Consider the following 17949-nt stretch of genomic DNA (forward strand, 5'->3'; position numbering starts at 1 on the left):
GCACTCCGTGGCCAGCATGGTGTTATGATAGTACGCCTTATACGAACTCGAGAACACCCTATTTGGTACAACTTTAATGGCACAAGTCAAGAGAAGACGCGAGTTCTCAATAGCTATGAAGATGACGCACTGGAAGGAAACAGAGATATCATCAATAATAGTAATAGCTAAAATCACGAAACAAGCAATAAAAGATACCAAAGTCACTATTAAATCAATTAAGATTGAAACATCTCGTAAAACGGTACTTAAAATCTTACAAATAGACGTTCAGTTCACCCTTGCGAAAATGTCAAGCTATAAAGTAGCTTATTGTATAAGTTCTGTAAATAAAGGCAATAACTTAAATAATGTTTCCTCTTGACAGTAGAACATAAACTTTATTAAATGAGTTGTCACTTGCATGCTCGGTAACAGCCACGTTTGAACCAATCTTTGGTCCTTGGATACGCAATAGGGTCTTACGATTCTGCAAACCGCTGTAGTCTATACTTTGAGCAGCTGTAATTAATTCCATATTTGTCTTACACAACAGTCTATGTTCCTAGATCGTGTACACCATACGCCATGGGGAATGAGTTTACGTCATTTTTGTTACAGCCGACTTGATATTTTTGCCTCACGCAATCGTAAATGCTTGTATCCATTTCAGGGAGATTGTTGTAATAGTTCGGATTCGATGGAGATAGTTGCAGACGGACTGAGACGATTCCTTGTACGTAATTTAAGAAATGGTGTTAGTTTGTTTTATTTACCATTTGATTTGGATTCGTTACTGTTTCTGTAAAGTTGTAGAATTGAGTTCAGCTATTTATTCGTCGTGCTGTGTCTGTTAGAACTTCTATCAAAATACCTGCTAATTTATTTTAAATGATACTTATACTTAAGCTAAATGTAAAAGTGTGATCGAAGTGAGAGTTCGTTCTAAGATATTTTCTAGCTCATAACCGATCGGTAGCCACTAGTTCATTACACGTACGTTTTAACTGCACGCAAATACGAGTATATTTTCCAAGAATGTTAGTGCCTACGTGTCTTGTAATTGTGCCTTCTAACACCACGTACCTATTACTTACGTCTGTCGGGAAATTAGAAGTAGCTAAGTATCCATCGGTGACTTTGTACTGAAGGTGGGCAGGCCATTAAGAACATACCGAGAAATGTTTAGGTGGAAATAATTTGAGTAATTGTGAGGTCGTCTTTAAGCAGCCAGGATTTTTATCTTGATGCTAAATTGCGTAGTAAGATGTACTTAAACAACACATTTAGTCACATCTTCTTGCTCAGGTTTTTCCATTTATATTTTTATGAAGACTAAGTGGCGTATTGTCATCATTAAAATTCTTTGGATATGACGAAATCAACATTACAAAAGACAATAAATCTGAAGTGCTAGTTTCAAAACATGCACTAAAACACCTAACCTTCGCCTGCTAAAGTGAGCATAAAACCAAAATATTTAGGCGTAGGCGCATGTTTGCAGTTGATTGATTAGCGGACGATAGCGTCACATGTTTTGAAACCTAAACACTGGTCTGTTTGTTGTTTGATTAATACCCCGATTGTTTGGTTCGTGTTGTTCTCAATGCTTTGGTCTTTGTAGTCTCAAAGTTTGGTCCTTTTGCGTTCCCCGAATTTATATACAAACTGCGTCTGACTGGGTTGTTTAGCCTATACCTCTTTGACTTGGCCAAACTTTCCTTTATTTCCTTTAAGATTTTTCTTTTTACTTGTCAGTCTATTCCCAGGGTTATCGCTTTGTACAAACTTCCACACTTGTCATGATAACAGCTGCTTGCTTGACAAACATCGCTTGCGTGGGTATTGATGAATGACTATCGAAGTCCCTCCTTCAAGCTCAGTACCTACTTTGTGCCATTAAACATTAAGTTACGACACGAGTTCAGTTCATTCAAGGCAATTTAATTCTTGACTATCATTAGGTACTTCATTATTATGAATCATGTTACTTTTGCTTGTGTCTTTGATTAACATCATGACGAAATGTCATGTTGATTTTTCTAGAAAGTTTTGGCAGAGATATCTTTCGGTAGATCCTTATTAAGTGATTTTCCAGCATTATCTTTTACTCTAAAAGCATTATTAGTATCTACGCCGAACAAATTAATTTACAATGCCCCATATCACTTCGACTACAATTCTAACGATTTAATTCCTGTTTGAAACAGTTTATTGTTTTGTACTCGTACTATCTAATCCGAGAACATTAACAGTAGTGGCTTTAGAGTTGGTTCCGATAGAACCGTCACTTTCTCAGCCGTATCTTGTAGCTTCGAGATTAGGACGTATTGTATTTCAATCCTTGAGATAAACGCGTTCCTTTTGCGGTAATCGTGGAAGAAAGCTTTGTAAATAGTAAAGTAGATTGTTCTTGGAGTACTTAACATACTTAGATATTTAGGAAGACCAGGTGTTTGAGTAGAATTTGAAAAAGAAAGTCTGTTAGGTAGAATTGTTTTTGACATGAAATTCACATTGCAGGAAAAGTAACTAGGCTAAATTTTGATCTTTAAACCAGTGTACATCAATGAAAATGTTACATATTCTTTGTCCACAGTGTCCTGGTAATTCCCCAACTTACAAAAGATTGCATGTAAACTTTGCAAATCGTATCAACACATTAATCCTCTTACATGTCCAAACTAGGCCTCACGAGTGGGCGTGGCCTTAGTATTGAGCTTTGCGTAGGCGCATGCTCTTATGCTTGTTTTTACAATCATTAAGTCATATTGTACATGATTTGTTGTTGTTCTTTTGTTTTTTTGCCAACGCACTTTTGGAAGACGTACGTCTTTTAATGTTTGGCTGTTCGCTTGATAAGTTTCGAGTTCGCCGATAGCAAAAACTCAGGTTCTTTCTAAAACGATTGTTGATTTTGTAACTTGAACGTGAAAATTCATAGTAGTCAGTTGTTTTAAGAAAACTGACGTTTATGTTGTCGGTGAACGTGGGCCTGAAAGCGGTATTTTTAATGTGGAGTTCCCTTAGTCTTGATTAAGACGACAAGTACCAACTAGACAGTCCTGTAACTTGATTAAAGATCTCGTTAACCGATACGGTTAAATAAAACGGTATTACATTAAAAGTGTCCACAGATTAGCATTCCAAATTGGTCCTGAAGTGTTGCCATGTTGGTAATTAAATGAATGATTTTATTTAAATTACTTGATTGGTCGTTTACTTCCTAGAACATCGGTTACATTTTCTCCTTGGTTGACAACTGCAAACTCCCTAGATACTTCAATTAAAAAGGAGAGAACGATAATGAATAATGAGACATTACGACTTTTACATAACTTTGCTTATAAAAGGTCCATGTTTTTTCATGATGTAGGTACTCACTATTTTGACATTTAAAAGATCAAAAGGACCAAAACCCCATGTACCAAGTGTTAAGCCTCAGCCCCCAGGCAGTTCTAATTACACCACTATAATTACTAGGTACTGAATTACACCCACATATCGTATTCCGACCTGTCTCCTGAATGCTCACAACTGTTACCTGTCCATACGATATGTTGGTTAAGGCCGAAATACTTGACAAACTAATTTGTACTCTACACTCCTTACATAGGAATGAAAATCGCATACACATGTCAGGTTTTCACAGTAGTTCATTTGTTTGACAGACGAATTTGTACTTTATGACCTTAAATATAGGGTTGGTTTTGTAATGAGTGTGGTGTTGTTTAGTAGGTAGTGTCGTTTTACGTAGAAAATAGGTTTTAGTGAAAATTTATTGTTTATCTGTTAGGTAAAACAGATGTTAACTCCATGTAGGTTACCCGGTAATGTTACGATAAGTGTTAAGGCTCCTTGTCTTGTCAAAATCGACAACCTGAGGGGGTGAGGTACGAGCCCACTTCGGGGCGCCGCTCACCTTTTCGCCGATACGAAAACAGTCGACAACTGATTTTTGACATAACTCGTATCCTTGCCTGTGTTCACTGGATGGAATAAGGTAGTCAGTAGGAAACTAAACTTTTTTAACAAATAATAATCTTGCAATAATTTTCTTTAGATTTTTTAGAAATCGCAAACAAATGATTCACATTAATATGTTCCCAAACAGACGTCTCATTTATAATTTTGATTAATATTCCTACGAAGGTCAAAATAGAATATGGTATGAGATAAGAGTTTTTATAGATTACAGGTAATTTTGGATTTTGAATAAAAACTACTTAAAGGACAATGGGCAAATCTCTATGGAGCCCGGGCTATCAGCGGCCAGCGATGATTTTGGTACTAACGAATGTAGTGTGGTCATAAGTGTGGTCCTATAATTACTGTTATGAAGTTCTATCTCCGTGACACCGAAAACCGAAGAACTTTGAACTTTTTTGCCACCTATTGTCACACAACCCAGTTAAAAGGTACGCCTCAAACGGGTTCTGATTACTCATAACAACTGTCCAAGGTGAATAAACATAGCTGGGACGGGTTATTCCCGTTCGGTAACACCCTTTCGTGAACACTGTTGACCATCGGGAAAAAGAAGTTTCGTTCACAGTGTTGACGAACGCTACTTATTATTTCGGGAAATTCCCGTTCGGTAACACCTTTCGTTCTTATCGTCAACACTGTTGACGATCAGGAAAAAAAAGTTTCGTTCGTTCACAGTGTCCATGAATGCTGGTTTTTACCTATATTTGGATTTTTTAAATGTTTTAATGGATTATGTTAGATCTTTTAAAACACAATTAACTAGAAAATAAAAAAATAGCCTTATCATGTTCATAATAACCATTTTACACTTTAAAAATCCATGACGTTTTATTTTTATTTCTATATTTTAAAAATAAAAACCAGCATTCATGGATACTGTGAACGAACGAAACTTTTTTTTCCCGATCGTCAACAGTGTTGACGACGGTGTTACCGAATGGGAATTACCCGAAATAATAAGTAGCGTTCGACAACACTGTGAACGAACGAAACTTTTTTTCCCGATCGTCCACAGTGTCGACGAAAGGGTGTTACCGGGAATAACCCGCCGGGACCACATAAGCATAGCTAGAAGTGCTTTCTGTAACATTGAAGAAATCGCTACTTAGCGACGAGCTACTTTTCATACAAGAACAAAAAAATACTTTAATAGAAACCTATATTAGATGATCAGGATTGATTGATATAACAAAACAATTACCTACGAAATAACAGAATTAAGTTAATTTTATATCAAAAACTGCGAAAAAATGGATGTCTCAGCTCATACATTTCATCCTCCGAGCCTTTTTCCCAACTATGTTGGGGTCGGCTTCCTGTCTCACCGGATGTAGCTGAGTATCAGTGCTTTACAAGAAGCGACTGCCCTGCCTGACCTCCTCAACCCAGTTACCCGGGCAACCCAATACCCCTTGGTTAGACTGGTGTCAGATTTACTGGCTTCTGACTACCCGTAACGACTGCCAAGGATGTTCAATGACAGCCGGGACCTACAGTTTAACGTGCCATCCGAAACACAGTCATTGGTGTCTAAGATATACTTAGAAAGTACATACAAACTTAGAAAAGTTGCATTGGTACTTGCCTGACTTGGAATCGAACCCGCGCCCTCATACTTGAGAGGTTGGTTCTTTGCCCACTAGACCACCACGACTTTCTCATACAATTCAATTTTCAATTTCAGCTCATACATTTCTGATGCAAAAATAACCGAATATCTTTTTTCCTAAATGTCCCGCGGGATAGCGCCCATAGTAAAAGTTATTTCTAATTACTACTAGAGCTATCGTTTGATACCAATTTCATGGCTGGCCGCCGTAAGCCCAGGAACGCCCAAACTCCAAAGGACTTTTCGTTGTAATGATTTTCCCTGCCAAATATTGTTTGCATAGGCATACAAGGCATAGAGACCATTTCCACGCCTTGTATAACTGACAGACTGAAAACAGTTGTGTACTGCACAAAACATTCACAATATTGAGAAATAGGCACATCGTTAGCTTCATTACAGAAGTGTGGTTGTAAAACTGCCTCCAAGCAATCTTATAAAAAAGGTCGCGAAAAATACATCGTAATTTTAAGACATGAACCCAGGAAATTAGAGAAAATGCTCTTTAAAATAGTCATATCTTCACAAACCCGTTACTTTCTGAATGGCAACATAGCAACATTTTGCTATACATTTTTATTAGTTCTTTGTTTCACCGCTTCCAATGAAGCTCTATTTGGCTTTTTTGATCAGGTTTATTTTTAATTTCGGGTCCAACTGCTTTTACGAGTAGTCTTGAACTGAAGAATGATCCCCTAGGTAGAAATTCAAATAAGTGGTTTTGTATCATAATAATATATAAATTTTATAAATCGTTTTTTCTATCATCCGAAATGGTTGATATGATATCCTAAACAAAACTTCTATGTTTACTTCATATTTTACTCATTACGGAATAATTAATTATTTTCGACGTTCTCACGTAAATTATTATTTTTCGCTATCGTAAATAAATCATTTTTAATTTCCTTATTAGTCAGATTCCAAAATAAATTACTACAAACACAAACCTCCTTGCGCGTCAAGCAATGACAGTTTAAATTCGGCTACCATGACAACTACGTTTTGCAATAAACAACCTAACAATCTAATACAAATAAATATTTGGAAAATAAATAAATTTTGTGAATGGAATCACATATTTACCTGAGTTTAACGGTCATTATCTTAATGTTCCTATTTTTTAAGACCGGTGGAAGGCGTCTAATACTGTAATCTCACATCATACGCTTGAAAACATTTTTTTGTAAGAGTAAAGCATCCACAACACTCATGATCATCTTCCATGGAGCTAATTATATGTAGTACATTAAAATAAATCCACTTTCAGTCATAAAAAAAGAACTTATAGGATGTTATTACAAATATATTTTTTTATATTATTTTTGGGAATACGAAGGATGAACTGTCATTGGATGACAAAGCGACATGACCATTCGTCTTCACGGCGGAACGCCGTCTGGCAGAAGGCAAAATTCATGAAATGAAAATTGTCATTGAATTTTATACGTTTTTTTAATATTTCTCCTTATGTGCTTTATAAAGCCATACAATATGTGGTATTTTTCTTTAGCTTAGGAAATATTCTATCGTTTAGTGATAAAACATGTGTAGGTTACCATTGAATATTTTGAGAATTAGCTGACGAAAAATTTTTTCGAGAGGCATTTTCAAGCCTTTTTTTTTCTATGTGTGAGACTATTTTTTTAGTAGGTTTTTTTCATATTCTCTGGACAATATCCTCGACTACTCACTGTTAAATTTTCTGATCTATAGAATGTATCCAGGCCTCATACTACCCGACGAAAAAACTGATGTTTTCGAAGTGCGGAGCCTTAACCAACATAAACATCTAGGTATACAGTCTATACAAACGTATCAGTATCATCGTACTAAGAATTATACTTGATCTTTTTATTTATTTGCTGTACCAGCAGTTAGAACCTACTTTGTGCTAAGTGCTAAATAGAAAGAAAGAAAAAAATGATTTAATTTGCACACTATAAAAATAAAACAAGAAACGACACAGATGATAAAATAAAAATAAGAACTAAAAAACTAATAAATACTTCTGAAGGTATCTTACGGATTAAACCAGCGAGATGTTCTAAAGTTATGCCTTACCGTCATAAAGTAGGTAATTTCAACAAACACAACCATAACACCATCTAAAACGCCACACTTTCATCAACTTTCTTAACCCTTCAAATCCTATTCACAGACCACTTACATAAATTAACATTAGTAATATTTCTATCTGGCAATTCATTTGCTATTCAAATATAAGTTAACTGGCAGTTAAGTTATCGACGTTTGTCTACCACTTTAAGTCCTGTTTTTATCACCAAGATAAACGGATGATAACAATGTAAGTACTGGAGCACCGAATGAAATGTACTAGAAGTTTATAGGTGCATTCCATGCAAATGTGTTGGTACTAAACACTGGAAAGTTTATAGCTTTGTGTGTTTTCTTAAGTACTACAATTGTATTGAGTGTTCACTTGAGAGAAATAATGGGTCACCTCAGATTTTTTTTTATGATCGGATCGGACCGAAATCTCGTTAAAGTAATTATATGACAAACCTTATCAAAAGACCACCATTTTAGCAGTCCAATCTACGGACTTTGTAGATTGTATAAAAAGTTTTAATAGATCAACTAAATAGCTTTTAAATGTCCACCTTTTATTACTACCTACAAAAAATCCATTCATAATTCAAACCGTCATAAAGCATATTTCTCTCAGTCATTTCATAGAGAAAGATCTTGTACGCATTTGTAGTGGTGACTAAAAACGTTATGAATAATGAAACTGCCGTTAACGCGAAGTATAGACAAAACGACTGGTAACATTTGCGTTAAGGACTGCTCATATTAGACGGGGTAGCGTCGCGGTGACTGGTCGCGACGATGGACGCTGGCATGCGGTCTAGGGCTGACAGAAATATGAAAAAATATAATCTTGCTATTTGTCAGATTTCAGTGAATAATGTAAAAAATCACGGGACACGTTTTAAAAAGCCTCTCGCTATTAATGGCTTCATTAGGAGACCCTTTGGTACTACATATCGACAGGTTTTGTGACCCAAGTCGGAGTCATGTCGTATAAAAACAAAATCTGCTCGTATAAATAAAAATATAATCGTCAATGTAATCTCCTTTCATCAAGAAGGATGTATTAAAACAGATATAAATAGCACTTAAATTCTTAAGCCTTATTCAAATGCGTGGATGACTCGTCATAAAGTCATAATCCTGAAAGTATTCGCGTCAATACGGCTTATCGATAAACTGACGCATATCTCGATATCGATAAAAAGATGCAACTTTACAGACGTCAGCACATTCTTGTGAATCGATTGATCGAATAACAATGTTCAGCGAAATGTACTTACAAAGCAAAATATAAGATCATTGAAAGAACTGAGTTGTCGTGATCAAGCGTTTTATTTATTTTGTTTTCTAGACGAAATTGTATCTTTGAATGTTGAGACAATGTCACGTTTGTTATTTAAATACTATGAAAGTATTAAATATTAATTTAGTAACCAGCTGATGAGCTCAAAATTAATGCACAAATCCGTTCATAATAGATTCCTTAGTTACTGAATGTAATACTTTATAGATCAGGCAATCTAAGTTACCCTAGGACCTACACGAAGCTATACTCCGTGGCAACCCTACGGCCACAAGTCCTAGCCCACAGCGACGCATGTGTCTTACTGGAATAGTGATGGCAAAAAACCCCATCGTCTTCCCATAGCGAGCCACACCGGTTCCTTGCCAATTAAAGAGTGGGGTGCGGCTCGAAAGCCAATGTCTCCTCTGATAAGGCACGTATATGTATACTCTATGGTGGTGATGCTACTCAAAAGTAGGCCTCGGGTCTATGGGTAAAAAATTGCGTAGTTATCATATTAAGTATGAATGGGCCCACCTTGTAGTTGGCTGGATGGTTAAGGCTTTAATAGTAATTTTAATTGATTGCTTTTGACATATAAGTCAATTTGGATATTAATACTGTAGGTATAAGGTATTCTTCAAAAACAGGTCAGAGAGAGTAGGAGAAAAATTTGGCGATAAAATTATTCGAATTATTTCGGTGATAAAATTAAGTCTCTTAACGGCAAAATGCAAAATCTCTTAACATGATTGAACGATAAAACACGTAAAAAGTCTCACGATCAGAATGTAAAAAATGTACGAACACATACACGTACAAACAGACAAGTACATGAAGTTGTAAGTTGTGACATGCGCGCACGTCGCCTCTTGCGACATAATCGCAGAATGCTGACAATACTCGACAATGCTCATGTTTCGAGACATTCCCACTCGGTTTGGACATGTTGCCGTTGACAAGTGGCTTGGTATTATTTAAACTTGAGATTATACGGTTAAATGAGTATTTTCGATATCACAATTTCAATAAAGTGAATGCTATGTTCAATACATAAAAGAGTTATAGCGCTTTTCGTATCCGAAGTGAAGACAATTGAAAGACCGAGAATGGCTATAGGCAAGTCAGATGCTGACGCAGGGACTTCCCTACGACTTCCGAGGAAAAGTATCTTCAAATAATTGTACCCATTGGAAAGAGCAACACTGAATAGAAGGTTTAATTAGTAGCCAGATATTGTAAATGAGCTCTATCATTACCTAAGGTGAGCAATTCCTAGATTACCGTAGGTTCTCAAACATAGCTTCAACATCGCACTTGCTCTGATTTACGACTTAGGAAGCAATATTTCCTGTGCCTCTTATTAACACTTGCCATAACCAAGCCCCAAAACCTCCCGGAATGCGCACAAATGGCATATCGTGCATAAATCCACGAATAACTGAGGATCGTGCGCCGGCGCACCGTCACGTGATCGTACGTGCGTCGTTACGTTTTATGAACGACTTGGACATAGCTAATTGACTGTTGTTTGCATATTTGAGGCTTAAACAGAAGTTTGAAGTAATAGGGGCCTTTTGTGAGCATTGCCGAAACTGGTTTCTGTATAAATAGCTGCAGATTTATGTGGTAAATAATGTGTATGTGAGTCATTTGTTTGATGAAAACATCTTTGGTTTCTTAATTCTGTGGAACTAGAAGTTAACTTAGATATATTCTCTAAATTGAGTGTTGATTGAAATCTGTAGAAGGCTTTTATATAATTTATAAAAGGCTGTATAAACTAGGATCTAGTATAGTCGCGTGATACCGCAGAACAAAACCACTTCAAATCCCATAAATCGATAAAAAGATTTAAACACGCGGAAGTTGAGCGTTATCGATTGAAACCTTACAATATGGCGGCACCAATACCACAATATCGGGTTAACTCCTCTAATGTTACATAACTTCACCTCATATAAGCTTTATTAAGAACATAAGAACTCGCCTTACACGTTCTTGCCATGGAATAAGGCACAACACGTTTTTTTCAAATACATTTGAAGTAAATCGATTCGTGATTCGGTGCACGCGCATCGTGAGCCGCAGGACTCGATCCTGTGGAAATTATCCCCTCTCATGTGGGAACTGGAGGGGAAATCAGAGAGGAATAAATACAGGATTATTGTAAAACTATCTTGGGCCCAGTTTCTTAGCTGAAAATCCAAATAAATATTGTTAATGTCGTTTGTCTAGAGATTAAAGGTCTGCAAAAACTAAAACCGTTTCTATAGAGTCTATAAAAATGGTTATATTGTCTATAGTATAAACAATATAACCATTTTTGGCAAATTATACAACTTGAACGACTACCTATGGTAAACCTTTTTTTATGTTAAATCACCTATCAGAACCAACTTTCCTTCCCCTAAGATTGTAAGAATATCATGTATGTATTTTAGTAATAATACTGAACATGTTTTCTCTTCAATTTCTAATAATAAAGGGCTGATAGGAGTTTTATTACTTCGGAAGCTATACCGGGATTCCATTACGAATTTACGCTTTGTTCTCCCTACAAGTAGCTAAGACTGAAATGAGGAATTCAATTGCTATCGTAAATAAGATACTTATTCTCAAATACAAATATGTGTTTATGAGCAAAAAGTCATCTAATCTATACACAAAGTAATATTTTGCAGTACCTTTTGTTTGAATCCAAGTCAATAACAGCTTTAGTTACCTAGCGAGTGTTTTTGTTAAAAGTAAAGTTGATTTATTCATAAATTACATAGATTTCCACCAATAACTGAATTCACTTTTCAAATCAATGTTTTTTAGAAGGCCTAATATAGCTTACTACCTACTGTCTTAAATGTAAAACTTAAACATTACCCTACGCAAGCCAACAGAGATTAAGAAAACGCTATACGCATATGACATAAGTAATAATAACACCACATCAAGTTTACCAAGAAATAATAACAGTAATAGAAATGAATGTCCAAGAGCAGGGTTATCAAATTAAACCATTATTTCGCCAAAGTAATTTACTCTCTGATGTAATGCCGACATTACTGTCATATGTGAGTTCACACCTCGGGGTCAGTTGACACAACATGGCCGACGACCTCTGGGTAATTTGAAACACGGAATTATTTCTCCGACATCAAAAATTTGTCGGAATTTTCTAATTAGTATCAATGTTTCTTTACTGCTCATGGGAAAAGGCTAGGCAGATAATGAGGTATATGAACTTCACTTTTGTGAAAGTCTTTAAAATATACCCGTATTTTGGGATAAGTCTGTGGATAGTATTTTACGGATGTTGAAAAGTGATTTATTGGTACAAGAAGAAATTGGTCGTTTGATTTATGGCTGACGTAGAATACCAGTTTAAAGTTTAGGAAAATAAATCTTCGAATGTTAAATACGCTTTCGCGTCATTTAACCTTTGGTAATAACCTTACTATTTTTAGAAAAAAAGCAAAGAAAGCTGCGATACTGGTTAAAAGTTACGACACTTAAAACGATCAATATATCCTTGTTTTAACTACTAGATAATTAAGTTCCAAAAAAGAATTTAACAAACAGCGAAATACTCTTTAAAGTAAATAACAATAGGCGCTTTTCATTAAGGAATAACTACTTGAAAGTTAACAAACGCGGCCCCATAAGCTATCGCCTACGACTACAATACGCTCGGTTTTCCTACGATCTCGCCTAGCAGGCAACGGCAGCTGGTAGGCGTAATTACAGCAATTAAGATGAAATCTAGATATAAAGTCAACTTTTGCTGTGATTAAGAACGCAGTAAAGTGCTTTAAAGAAAAACTGTCGCCGGTCATTAGGCTTGATTGCGTCGTTTTTTTTCTTGTGTTTTTAACTAGAATTTAGAAAAGCAATTGTATTTTGATGTTTCAATTTGGTTTGGAAGTTTATCAAAATTCATAGCTAAAAAGGCTGCATAAAATGGAGGTTTAGGAACATAAACATATGTGCATAGATCATTAACAAGTATGTAAAAGTCTTGTATAAATCAGATACTGTAAATAAAACAAGCTTAAAACATGCAACACTGGCAATATCTTCTAAACAATTTAATCAATCGCGCAGATTACGGCATCACCCGATCAGATTCCCATGCTCCTCAATGTCAATGTCCGCTAACACGACACGTCAAACGGATTCATTAACAAATGAGAAAACAAACTATATCTCACGCGAATCTGTCGTAAATCATAACACTATCAGTGGCGGCCATTTTAACTGCTTTCTATTCAAATGTGCATAAGTGTTACGAAGAAAGTTAACTCCGTCATGTTTTCACTTTTCATACGTTATATCATGAGTTGTAATGATGTGATCAGTACGGTTGCGTCATGCTCACCTTGAATTTGAACGGGTTTCAAAAAATAATATTTGTGTGTAATTTTTTTTTCGTTGAATTTGTTTTTCTTAACGCTGGTTGTCGGTTCTTAGTTTTTGGCGAACTGTGATTTCGTTTGCATAAGTAAATGGATTTTAGTCATAACAAAATGTTTGCTTATTTTTCTGATATTTACATAAATCAAACACATGCTCATCTTAGATCTAAAAGTAAATAAAAACTAAACAAATAATTCTATGTTAAGCATATTCAATGCTGCATCCTCAACGACACCATTGACCCATGACATGACCTTTTAACGAAGCGTAACACTTATAGGACCCACGATCTCACGCTACATTTGCCTTCCACATTATGCACTAATTTAAATATTATCTCAGAACCCAGACTATCAATAAACAAACAGACGAGCTCTAAAATACCAGGCTGAAATCATAACACAAACATGTCCCACCTCTATTCTGGGAACATATGTTTTAGTCACAACACTATCTAGGAGCTCAATGACTAACAGATCTGACTAATAGCCGCGAATAGGCGAGAAGTGCCGACGGACGGGATAGTAGGACCCATTATAAATACACGTGCACTGAAATATACTGGATGGATATTGAGAAAGATGGTACAGTTCTCGCAAAACCATAGTGTAACTAAATTCCGAATAATAGCATTCCCCCACCTCACCACACGTTAATTCGTTTCTGCATAGTAAATAAAATAAATAAATAAAATAAATAAATAAATAAATAGTTTATTTCACACAAAGTTTACAATGTTGAACTATGACTATAAAAGCTTAAGGTTTGTTTAGGTCAACAATATGAGGTACCCTGACTCCTAAACTAGGTGTAGGCCTGTAACTTAGAAGTCAGTGATTCTCCGTAAAAAAAAGTCATGTCATATTAATAAGAGGACAATGAAGAAATAACAAATTAACAAAATAGTGTGACTAAACTATATAAACAGTTAAAAAAAAAAAATGAATGAAAGAATTAAGTAGGCCAATGTGCAATGTAAATACAAAAACAAGGTGGTGAGTGTGTGTGAGTGTATGTGTAGAAAGTGTGTGTGTTTGTAGTGTGTAAATGTAGATGTGTATGTATGTGTGATGATAGGGAACTAAGTCATGGGGGACTATGAACAGATACCCTGCAGAAGATCCTCAGTCTTTTCATAATTCAAAGTTTGAAGGTAGTCTCTAATTAAAGTTTTGCACTGACGTTTAAGGCATGGATATATTTTAATTTTTTTATTTAGTAGGTTATATATTATAGTGCTAATCACATAGTATTGACGTTTGGCAAAAGCAGTTCTGTGTCGTACGGGTGGAAAAACATTATGCTTGAGGCGGCCAGTAGGCTCCTCAGAGGGACGCGTTGAATGCTTACGCAAGGTACACAGGAGCACAAAGAGTTGCCTGACAGTGAGAACCTTGCAGTCAGAGTAGAGCTGTACAGTGGAATATCTTCGTGGACGAGAAAACATTACTTTCAAGACAGCTCTCTGGGCTCTCTCAAGGCGAATAAATACATTTTGCGTGGCACCACCCCAAACAGGAAGGCAATACGTTAGCACAGATCTACAGAGTGCAAAGTAAACAAGTTTTAGTGTTTCACTATCAGCTGAGTTACGCAGCTTCTTGAACACGTATATGAGTTTACGTATACGTGACGTGACCTTGGTTATATGTGGGTGCCAGTTAAGGTGTTGGTCAATGAGTACTCCCAAGTACCTTACGCAAGAGGATCTAGTAAGGGGGAGGCAACAACAAAGCGTTGAGGAATTACAGGCGTGAGCATGCAAGATAAGGGAATTTGGGGGACAGAGATTTGACCTAATGGCAAAAGGAACATGTACCGATTTCTCAACGTTCAAGGTAAGTAAATTATCGGACAAACATTTCACAACAGAGGAGAGCGCAACCTCGGCGTTATGGTATGTCTGGGGCCAGTCTTCGCCATCTACGACAAGGGCTGTATCATCCGCGTAAGTAAAGATCTTACAATTACCAAGAGTTAGTTTGCAGAGATCGTTGATGTAGATAAGGAAGAGAGTGGGCCCCAGGATACTGCCTTGCGGAACGCCGTATGTGATTGGGAGCTCATCACTTTCGTGCTTGCCGATCTTTACCTTTTGGGTGCGATTGCTGAGGTAATCCGCGAAGATTTTCAGTGCGACACCGCGTATTCCTATACTTTCCATTTTACCCAGTAAGGCTGGGGCAGAAACGGTGTCAAAAGCCTTTGACAGATCCAAGAATATACCCAGGCACTTGCGTTTACTATCCAACATCCTGGCTACGCAATCAGTCAAATCCATAACCGCGTCCTCGGTGCTCACTCCATTTCTGAACCCATATTGGTTGTTGGCTAATATATTGTTTGCACCCAGAAAGCTAGTCAGGCTCTTGTTAAGGATTCGCTCCAGGATCTTGGACATGGCTGTTAAAATCGATATTGGGCGGTAGTTGTTGACATCGTCTCTGCGCCCAGACTTATGAATGGGATGAACAAGTGCTTTTTTAAACGCCGTGGGGAAGACCCCAGCACCGATACATAAATTGCAAACGTGAGTGATAATCGGAACCAGTACACATCTCGCGGCCTTTATTAATTTTGACGGGATCGAGTCTAAGCCGGTGGCGCAGTTTGTCCGAAGACCTAAAATGATTGAGTCGACATCGTTTTCAGATACTTCGAGGAGTGCCATAGATCTAAGCGACACTGAGTCTGATGCAGATTTGGACACAATCGATGTAGGTTTAAATTTTGACGCTAAACTGCTTCCTACATTAGAAAAAAAGTTGTTAACGTGATTAAGCGAAGACTTAGGGTTATCCATTAAATGCAATAGATCAACAGAGGGAGAGGACTGAGTTTGAAGATCTGATATTTTTTTGATCACGTTCCAGGTAGCCTTTACATTATTTTTTGCATTGTGGAACTGTTCTTTTTCATGTAACCGTTTAAGTTTTCTTAGAAGAGAATTGCAAAAATTGCGATATCGAGTGTAGGTGATTTTTAATATTTCATTATTTTGTGACTTTTTGAGTTTGGTATGCATGCGGTCACGGTGCCTAATACAACGAAGAAGCCCAGGAGTAATCCAGGGCTTCAAGTTGCGTTCTCTTTTTGGAACCGAAAGTTCACGTGTGTGCTGTGTAACAATGGAGGAAAGTTGACTTACTAAAGCATCAGCAGCATCATTGGGATCAGTAACCGTCAATAAAGGAGACCAGTCATAGGATTTGATATCATCAACAGCCGACTCGTGGTCTATTTTTGACATAGTACGATTACCAATTCTGTTCGTTGTTTTGGTTTCCAGAAATAGTAGTAGCGGTTCATGGTCAGTTATGGATGACTCAATAACGAAAGTAGTAGCGGATTTTTTGGTTTTTAGTAAAATGTGATCCAGACAGTTAGCGAGTCGTGTTGGAAACAGATGGGCTGGGAGAAGTCCGTTAGAAGCAGCGCAAGTTAAGTACTCATCCGAGCGACTATCACTATTGTCGACTTTGATATCAATGTTCATGTCACCAATCAAAACAACGGTAGGAGAGGTTATTTTGAGTACGTTATCGAGGCTATCAATAAATTTGTTAATGTTTATAAAGGAAGGAGGGCGATAGATGGCTACTATTGCAATATCTTTTATGCAGCACACAAGACAATTTGCGTCATCAAAATAAGGTTCTTTTACGTCAACTTTTATAGACGATTTGACATAGATAGCACAGCCATCGTTTTGGTTAAATGTTCTTTTAGTTGAGTATGACGTAAATCCATCCAATGTCGGAAGGTGTGATAGTTTGCTTAGCCAGCACTCGGTGAGCACGAGCACGTCGCACTGGAAACCCAATAACCGCATCAGAACAGGAACCTCGTCAAAATTTTTAGTAATACTTCGAATGTTTAAGTGTAATATTTTTAAACCATTTGTTGGATCCTTTAAAAACTGTGCACAGCTCTCAGGTTGACACTTGAGTGATTTAGAAATATGCAGAGCGTCAATCTCGCTATTAATATTATCATGGTTAGCCATTTATAATAATTAAAATATTATGCAGAATAAGAAAAGCTTTGAAAGTCGTTATAATCGTGAGCACAGATGTGGTAATAAGTATTTCGAACAAAGTTGGAAAGTTATGGACCAATACACGACGAGCACAGTATATATCAGTTCTATGGGTATATGTTATATTCATGCGTATATTGCAGGAATAAAGTATTTTGTAGTTGGGTATGCGTGTGTGTGTGAATATAGCTTGTTTGTGTTGTTTTGTTGTATGTGAAGTAAATGGTGTGAATGCAGGTAATGATGTATGAATTGATGTGGCCATTAATTTGGAAATACTAATACTAATTGACAGATTAACAAAAAAATACATAAGAGAAAAAGTACAAACAATAATAGCTTTATGAAATAGTCAGAGAACGGCAACTTGGTTCACAGGTGGGCTAAGGCACTTTGCTGAGCGAATAAGGATCTGTTTGTCTCCATCTATTTTGCGCAAAAAAATATTCCCGTTTGCTATCCAGCAATACTTAAAGGAATATTTGGCAGCGAACTCCCTAGCTTGGTAGAAAAGCTTCTTGGTGCATGCTGGAAGATGATCAGAAATGTACACCGGGAGACGATCACCAGACAAACCCA

The 17949-nt window shown here is 36.7% G+C and overlaps 1 protein-coding gene across 6 annotated transcripts in view; it reads left to right on the forward strand.

Annotated features, from left to right (window-relative positions):
- Positions 1 to 17949, forward strand: part of Smash (smallish) — a 189001-nt gene that overhangs the window by 154726 nt on the left and 16326 nt on the right. The window lies entirely within an intron of this gene.

The sequence above is a fragment of the Helicoverpa armigera genome, chromosome 23 (genome assembly GCF_030705265.1).
Source record: "Helicoverpa armigera isolate CAAS_96S chromosome 23, ASM3070526v1, whole genome shotgun sequence".
In the NCBI taxonomy this organism is placed as follows: domain Eukaryota; kingdom Metazoa; phylum Arthropoda; class Insecta; order Lepidoptera; family Noctuidae; genus Helicoverpa; species Helicoverpa armigera.